The sequence below is a fragment of the Salmo trutta genome, chromosome 30 (genome assembly GCF_901001165.1).
Source record: "Salmo trutta chromosome 30, fSalTru1.1, whole genome shotgun sequence".
Taxonomy (NCBI): domain Eukaryota; kingdom Metazoa; phylum Chordata; class Actinopteri; order Salmoniformes; family Salmonidae; genus Salmo; species Salmo trutta.
In genome coordinates this window covers 21095324-21104712 of record NC_042986.1, presented here as the reverse complement: position 1 = coordinate 21104712, position 9389 = coordinate 21095324, and the positions used below count along the sequence as shown (strand labels likewise).

At 44.2% G+C, this 9389-nt stretch overlaps 1 long non-coding RNA gene across 1 annotated transcript; it reads right to left on the bottom strand.

Moving 5' to 3' along the window:
* Window positions 1-5373: 5373 nt before the first annotated feature.
* LOC115168827 (uncharacterized) lies at window positions 5374-6642 on the bottom strand. Its single transcript, XR_003870756.1, has 3 exons — window positions 6301-6642; window positions 6096-6207; window positions 5374-5764 (listed from the first exon to the last, which is right to left on the bottom strand). It is a non-coding gene; the product is annotated as an uncharacterized LOC115168827 (long non-coding RNA).
* Window positions 6643-9389: the final 2747 nt, after the last annotated feature.

Below are 9389 nucleotides of genomic sequence, written 5' to 3'. Positions count from 1 at the left end.
GAATTCTCTCTCTCAGCCAGGTGTCTAGAGCTGACAAAGTTGAAGTAATTGCCATTTGCCATTCTGTGCCATCCATTTTAGAGGTAATGATTCACATCTTTCCCAAGGACAACATAAGAGGGCAAATTTAGAAAACGACTTTCGTGAAACGTCAGATTGAAGCTGTTGTGGCCGTGAGTGTAGCATCCCCAGTTGAACTCTCAAACTGATGGTTGATGAAAGTTTAATGCGGTACCATTTCCATAAACACACCATAAGAGCTGATAGAGAAACAAACCAAAAATGCTCTTACAATACAGTCCACAAACAATACTTTTACACAACTTTACATTAGCGTGCTTCATACATCAAATGCATATCTATGCACGAGAACTTCTACCCAAATAGTTGAGTACGTGCTAACAGTTTGCTAATGTGGCGCAAGATTAACTAATATTAGCCAGCACACAGTGGAGCTAGGCTACAGCTAATAACGTCATAATGCTAGCAGACTTCAGAACATAATTGTTTTATATTTTATTTCACCTTTTATTTAATCAGGTAGGCTAGTTGAGAACAAGTTCTCATTTGCAACTGCGATCTGGCCAAGATAAAGCGTAGCAATTCGACACATACAACAACACAGAGTTACACATGGAATAAACAAAACATACAGTCAATAATACAGTAGAACAAAAGAAAACAAAAAGTCTATATACAGTGAGCGCAAATGAGGTAAGTTAAGGCAATAAATAGGCCATGGTGGTAAAATTACCACACATCTGTTCAGTACACGTTCAAAACAACTAGAAAGATTTCTGAAACAAGACCAATATTGAAAGACAGTAAATACCTTGTTCCTTTCCAGCTAGGTGCTAAGTTTGACGTTGTTTCTTGGACACTTGAACAATCTTAGTTATTTTCCTTTTTCTCTCACGCCCGTTTCCCATATACCCAATGAGCAGAGAAGGCAAAAAAACCTGCTGTCACAATAAGTCACACTGTCAAATGTACAGTGAGGATTGAAAGGTCGTACAAAGAAAATAAAAGTCCAAATATAGAGCAGACATTGTGATCTGACACTTGTTTTTAGGGGTTAATTTACACTGGCACCAAATCATGAGTGAACAAAGTATTGGTATGCACAAATTATTTCTGTACTTTAAATGACCTATGACCAGAAATAGGGTATGGAATCGTAGCACCAACCATTCAAAAGTACAAGCGATCACAGTTAGATATAGGATGTAAAGAAATTTGGGGGGCATCTATCTTAACAAGACCAGCGACTGAACAGGGCATTTGAACACTGACAGCTTGGTGAGACGCTTGCTTGTCTTGTCTAACTTCCGATCACCAACACATATTTTGACTCTCCTTACTAGTCCATCTTTATCAACAGTAGTCTCTGAAACTCTACCTAACCACCACTCATTTCTCATTTCTAGACCATCGTCTCTTATCACTATGTCACCGATTTATCGGTTTCTCGTTGAGGTGTGCCAGCGCTGCCTGATGGCGATGTTGGCTAGATACTCTTTTCGCCAGTCCTTGTATATAGCCTCATTGTTGTTTTATTGTTACTATTTATTTTTATTTTCTTATTTTTTTTACTATATAAACTCCGCATTGTTGGGAAAGGCCTTGTAGGTATGCATTTCACAGTAAAGTCTACACCTGTTGTATTCGGCACATGTGACAAATCAAATTTGATTTGATCTCTCTCTCTCACCAATTCATGCCTGGCACTGTCTGTGGGCCAGGCACATCTTGAGTGCATCTGATGTGTATAATAACAACGGAAAGACAGGAAAGTACGTGTGGGTGGATTAAGAGCAAGGCCTTCATGTGGTGAAACTGTTACAACCTGTGTACTCTGTCAAGATAATATCCTGTCAGAGTGGAATCCACAGCCTAAGTACTGCATATTAAGTGTACACCCTAAAACGCACCCTTTTCCCTATTTGGTGCACTACTTTTGACCAGGGCCCATAGGCCTTTGGTCAAAAGTAGTGCACTAAATAGGGAATAGGATGAAATTTGGGATGCAGCATATTGTCTATCTGAAAGGCATCCTGTTTACTGTCTTTCCAGTCTTGAGTCTCTTGTATCATAAACACTTCTTAATTTAGTAGACACAAATCATTAGTATACAAGTGAAGTAATTAAGTAAGTAGAACAAATAAGAATAAGGGGCATGTGAAATGTTTTCTAGTGAATCCGACTAGAATTGCTGTAATCTCGTCCACCCAGCCTGCTCCCATATGCGGTAGCAATTGAGCCTGGGGATAAGGTTAGAATTTCTGTAGTCGGTGAAAAGAAGTTGTGGAGCAAGAAATGTCATGTTTGCCCTGCAATTATATGCAGTGCAGCATTCAATTGAATCTTCATGTATCTGCCCATGCATTGTGTTGGACAGGTAATCATTGTGTAGTTTTCTATAGGACAGTCGATGGGACAAGACGGCACACTGGCAAACATCAAGGGCCTGTTTCATTATGTCAGACACAGCTGTTGTCAGACATTGACCGTGACCTTTAGTTAGACTTTCTCCACAGCGTCCCATGCTAGCTGTATAGAAGGGCCATCAAGCTGCAGCTGATGTTGAAAGGAATAAAAGGGAAAAACGGCAGCTTTGAGTAAAATAAATGCTTCTATTTGGCAATTGTTCAAATAGCCCTGTTCACAAATTCTCCCTTTCACTCTGGAAAAATAGATTATATTGACTTACAATATGTGGCCGCAAATAGAAATGTTCTGATGTGGTTCACTGGTGACATTATGAAGTCAGTGTTTCCCAAAGGACCCACTGGTGGGTCGAGGCCCATGTACTTTTAGGTGTTGGAAAAAAAGGTGTGTTTACTTGGTGGCTAAAAGGAAAATCTGAAAGCCATACAACACAGTGAATTAAAGTTCTAATCACTGTTATAAGTGATTGTTACTGTAACGGTTGTCATCAGGAAAGGACCAAAACGCAGCGCGTTGTATACTCATCTTCTTTTAATAGGCGAAAGAAGGCAAACCAAACAAACACGTATACAAAAATAACAACAATGATGAACGACGAAAAGACAGTCTTGTCAGGCATAGACAGCTAAACAAGAAACAGACTAACTAGAAAGAACATAGAAATAGACTAACATAGAGTAGTGACCAAAAAACCTGGAAATAATAAATCAAACACCCTACTACATAAACCATCACACCGAAACACATAAACAAAATACCCTCTGCCACGTCCTGACCAAACTACAATAGCAAATAATCTTATTACTGGTCAGGACGTGACAGTACCCCCCCCAAAGGTGCAGACCCCGGATGCACCTCATAAATTTTTTATTTTTTTTAAAAACAACAACAAAAAGAAAAATTCCCCATAAACTAAAGGGAGGGAAGCGAGGGTGGCTGCCGTCAACGACGGCACCTGTGCTACACCCCCCCTCCCCAACCCACCTATACCGGAGGTGATTCTGGCTCCGGCCTACTGTCCTCCAGAATGCAGACAGACTTGATCAGTTTCGGGCCGTAGGCAGACTCCCCTCGTTCCGGATCATCGGCAGACCTCTTCCGTTCCATACTGAAGGCAGACTCATTCATACAGTTAATCATATCTAGTTCCGAATCGTAAGACTTACTCAGTTCCAGGTTGCTGATAGACTCCCTTGGTTCCGGGTCACAGGCAGACTCACTCGGTTCTGGGTCACAGGCAGACCCCTTCGGTTCTAGGTCGCAGGCAGACTCCCTCGGCTCCGGGTCGCAGGCAGACTCCCACGGTTCCGGGTCGCAGGCAAGCTCCCTCGGTTCCGGGTCGCAGGCAAACTCCCTCGGTTCCGGGTCGCAGGCAGACTCCCTCGGTTCCGGGTCGCAGGCAGACTCCCTCGGTTCCGGGTCGCAGGCAAACTCCCTCGGTTCCGGATCACAGGCAGTCTCCCTCGGTTCCGGACTAGACACTGTTGCCGGATACTCTGGACTGCACACTGTTGCCGGATACTCTGGACTGCACACTGTTGCCGGATACTCTGGACTGCACACTGTTGCCGGATACTCTGGACCGCACACTGTTGCCGGATACTCTGGACCGCACACTGTTGCCGGATACTCTGGACCGCATACTGTTGCCGGATACTCTGGACTGCACACTATTGCCGAACTCTCGAGGCTGGGCTGACGCACTGGAAGCCTGATGCGTGGTACTGGTACTGGATGTGCCAGTCTGGGGACACGCACCTCAGGGCTAGTGCGGGGAGCGGGAACAGGCCGAGTCGGACTGGGTTGACGCACTAGAAGCCTGATGCGTGGTGCTGGTACTGGAGGTATCAGCCTGGGAACACGCACCTCAGGGCTAGTGCGGGGAGCGGGAACAGGACGAGTCGGACTGGGCTGACGCACTGGAAGCCTAATGCGTGGTGCTGGTACTGGAGGTATCAGCCTGGGAACACGCACCTCAGGGCTAGTGTGGGGAGCGGGAACAGGCCGAGTCGGACTGGGTTGACACACTAGAAGCCTGATGCGTGGTGCTGGTACTGGAGGTATCAGCCTGGGAACACGCACCTCAGGGCTAGTGCGGGGAGTGGGAACAGGACGAGTCGGACTGGGCTGACGCACTGGACCGTAGAGGCGTACTGGCGGTCTCGAGGGCAGAACTGGCATCGCTCTAACTGGCTGGATGCCCACCTCCTCCTGGCAAATGCGTGGCGCTGGTATTGCGCGTACCGGCCTAAAAATACTTGGCCTCGCCACAGTACCCATTACCCCGAAGCACGGGACCTGTCCATTCACTGGTTGCCCAGAAAAGGTACGGGGATTTGGCCTGGGGCTCAAACCTCGCCCAGCCAAACTACCCACGTGCCCCCCCCCCAAAAAATGATTGGGGCTGCCTCTCGGGCTTAAATGCCAGTCGTGTTCCCCGGTAGCGTTCCCGGTCCTCACCAGACTTCCTCCATGAGCCCTCTCCGGCCAGAATCTGCTCCCACGTCCATTTCTCCCGCCAGTTCATATTGAATTCCCCTTGCTCCTTACTCCGCTGCTTGGTCCATTTGTGGTGGGAGGTTCTGTAACGGTTGTCGTCTGGAAAGGACCAAAACGCAACGGGTTGTATACTCATCTTCTTTTAATAGGCGAAAGAAGGCAAACCAAACAAACACGTATACAAAAATAACAACAATGATGAACGACGAAAAGACAGTCTTGTCAGGCATAGACAGCTAAACAAGAAACAGACTAACTAGAAAGAACATAGAAATAGACTAACATAGAGCAGTGACCAAAAAACCCGGAAATAATAAATCAAACACCCTACTACATTAACCATCACCCCGAAACACATAAACAAAATACCCTCTGCCACGTCCTGACCAAACTACAATAGCAAATAATCTTATTACTGGTCAGGACGTGACAGTTACAGTATATGTAGCCTATGTATCAAGTTTGTGTTTGCGAAACAACTTTAGCATTATATACTATAACAGTTTTTGCCAATTAATTATATTCCTTGACACACAGTACGTCCCACTGATCCCATCTTGATTTTGTTGGAAACAACCCCTTAACCTTGGAACACTACTGACTCTGTCTCCTTTATCTATACCCCCAGGTAAAACATCAATTCTCCCATGCGTCTGAGCTACATGAAGCATTGACCGGTAGAAAGCAGTGTTCATGCAGACAAGTTCAAACACAACCCCCTGGTACCGTATCACTGACAGACTATGTGATGACTCTTTTCCCATCCCTCTGGTTCATTGACAAGTGAAAATAAGGCAGGCAGCTTCACCAACTGACCCTACGGCACAGAGGAAGGGAGGGAGAAAGAAAAGGGAGAAGATAAATGAGTAGAATAAGAGGAAAACATTAATAATAAGTGACTGTTAACAGGCAGGATGAACTGGGCACATCAACTGTCATCTCCCTGTCATTAAGAAGTGCTTTAACTTATGGTGAGAGCTATGAGTACAGGTTTGCACTGCTGTATGTCTCCACAAGAGGGAAACACAAACACACACACACACAGTCAATGAGGTCACACTACTGTTGCATTAATTAAACTAGGCAAGTCAGTTAAGAACAAATTCTTATTTACAATAATGGCCTACCGGGGCACGACAGATTTTTACCTTGTCAGCTCGGGGATTCGATCCAGCAACCTTTTGGTTACTGGCCCAACGAGTCATCCAATTTCAGAGACAGAGTTCTCCAAGCCCTTACTCCCAGGTTCTATCATACAATCTGGAGGAAAAGAATGCAACATTAAATTGTAACACAGCACAAGCGCTCACAAACCCCTTATCTCGGTGCAGAAGTGTTTATATCACTGTTTACATTAAAAAGGATTCCTCATCTCGAGCTGGCCGTGGGGCCACTCTCTTTTCCTCCACCTAGGCCCACCTCTATCCTTCATTTTCTATTTTCTTCTCAAACACCACTGTGGTCATTTCCCTTAACTCTCTCAATTCTTCATTTTCTTGGACCATCTTCCAACCATACTGTGTGAGTTTCTCTTATTTTATGTCTTTTTATGTGACCCTGTTCTCTCTTTCTCTCAGTGTATTTCCCAGCACGTCTTGGCCTTGGTCGAATGCAGCTGCATTCTCCATTCCTTCCTCCCTTTGTGATATCATGAGTTTACTCTTCATACCCCACACACTCCCTTTGTTTCACAGCTGCCTTCCACCCTGAGTAACACTCATCAATACCCAAACACACACAATTCACATATGCGCAAATTTTAGTTTCCATTACATCCGTGGGACCTATGTACTCGCTAGTCACCTAAGCAAAGATCTGCTAAGGTAGTCTGAGTTGTCCATTGTGTTCTCCTGATTCAGGTGCAGTAGCTGGGGGGGGGGGGGGGTAAACTATATGTGTTTGTGAGTTTCTGGATTGAGCGGATGCAAGAAAGGGTGGGTTTGCTTTATGATACCTTTGATTGGTTGCCAAGTTCTCCAACTCCCTCTCTGAACTTGCGCTAACAGATTCCACTGCGGATGTACCCACAACTCCACATCTCCAAGAGTTTAAGGTTAAATAAATAAATAATACAAAAATGACACTGACCTTGGTCCATGGTTACTGAATAACTGGGCTTTAGTATTCCACATTTTAATGAACAAAATACTGTTTATTTTACCCAAGGACAAACTACTGAATGGAAGTTCAAGTCACTATACAATAAAAAATGGCATTTGGCTGATGAACTTCCTATTAAATGTTATTAAGAAAGTTAGTTTTAAAAGTGTTGTACAGAAATCATTGCGATTTTCTGTTTATACATAAAATTATAGAATAGCATTAGTATTGTAATCACATCTGTGAAAAATGTATTACAAAGCAGTTGTCATAACTCTTGAACTGGTTATTTAAAGTAGATACAGTGCATTCGGAACGTATTAAGACACCTTGACTTTTTCCACATTTTGTTATGTTACAGCCTTATTCCAAAATGGTGTTTGCCAAAAGGCACCTAAAGGACTCTCAGACCATGAGAAACAAGATTAATTGGTCTGATGAAACCAAGATTGAACTCTATGGCCTGAATGCCAAGCGTCACGTCTGGAGGAAACCTGGCACCATCCCTACGGTGAAGCACGATGGTGGTGGCAGCATCATGCTGTTGGGATGTTTTTAGCGGCAGGGACTGGGAGACTAGTCAGGATCGGGGGAAAGATGAACGGAGCAAAGTACAGAGAGATCCTTGACGAAAACCTGCTCAGGACCTCAGACTGTGGCAAAGGTTCACCTTCCAATAGGACAACAAGACAACGCAGAGGTGGCATCGGGACAAGTCTCTGAGTGTCCTTGAGTGGCCCAGCCAGAGCCCAGACCTGAACCCGATCGAACATCTCAGGAGAGACCTGAAAATAGCTGTGCAGCGAAGCTCCCCATCCAACCTGACAGAGCTTGAGAGGCTCTGCAGAGAAGAATGGAAGAAACTCCCCAAATACAAGTGTGCCAAGCTTGTAGCGTCATACCCAAGAAGACTCAAGGCTGTAATCACTGCCAAAGGTGCTTTAACAAAGTACTGATTAAAGGGGCTGAATTCTCATTTTCAACCTGTTTTTGCTTTATAATTATGGGGTGTTGTGTGTAGATTGATGAGGAAAAAACAAATGTAATTAGTTTTAGAATAAGGCTGTAACGTAACAAAATGTGGAAAAAGTCAAGGGGTCTGAATACTTTCCAAAGGCACAGTGTAAATTGTGCAAAACTTACCCCAATAAGTTTTTTTCTCCAAATAAGCCATTCATCACGATGACCCCATTGAACACCAACTCTAATGACAGTCCACCATTCCCTGTCACAATAAGGCTATTTTCAGACCAGTCCTCTGGAGAAGCCAGCACAGCTTTAGAGAGAACTTCCATGAGTCGATCTTGGCAATATGGGAAACTGTAATATTTCACTATGGAAACTTTAAATGTTACACAGAGGGTGTTGGCCCCTAGAATTTGGGAAAAGAGCAAAACAGATGTGTATCCTTGCTAGTTGAATCATTAATTCACATGAAGACACTACACTCATCTGTGCACTATGTTTTTCTCCCTAAGTTCAACATACATGATGTTTGACATATCCATGATCTAAGTCAAAAGTACCATGCAATGTGTATGTTGTGTTTAATGTAACTTGTCATTTGTTTTGGAGGTCTTATGATGAATAATTTCCTTTTGAGCTCGATGCAGTTTGGCTGTCTGGCTCTCAAAGCATGGTAGAAAATCCTGCACTTGGTCAGCCAAGCTTATTTAGAAGCCCCCATAAAACAGTCGTCTATGTGGTAACAAAGTTTGCATGATGAGCAATGGGCAGGATGCACACCCCATGAAGAGCAGGAAGTTCCAGTGACGCAGGAGAGTAAGGATCACAGCGTGTCAGGAAGACACTGGACATTTGGTCAATTAAGTTCAACATAGCCCAGTGATGGGAAACCCCTCTGACTTCCCCCTCCTAACTTATTTATACATTTATTTATGTCTGGTGTCCAAATCAAAAATAGCGCATGAGCTTACATATGAGTGTCCTAGGCCTGGCATGCATGGGCTGTGAGTGTGAATGCTTTGGGCTTCTGACATCAAGCAGATTGGGGGATTAATAATTGGTCTATTTTGTTGCCTATCAGATCGCCCTGTTCTTCGTTCTCATATTTTATCTCCTTTTGACCCACTTTCCCTCTTACTCCTCCCGATCAGATAGGTGCTCAATCTCTCCTCTCATTCATCGCCTGTCTCCTATCTTTGCGCTGCCGTTTGTTTCACCTAGAAAGGTCTGGAGAAAGTCAACACTCCACCTCTTAATTTTTACAACTCTGCAAAACATGGCACACACATAAACGTAAAATTTCTCAAACTCGCCAAGGAAGGTGCAAAAACTGGCAAGGAGTGACGTGGAGAATTGTCTTTGCTACTGAAATTGTG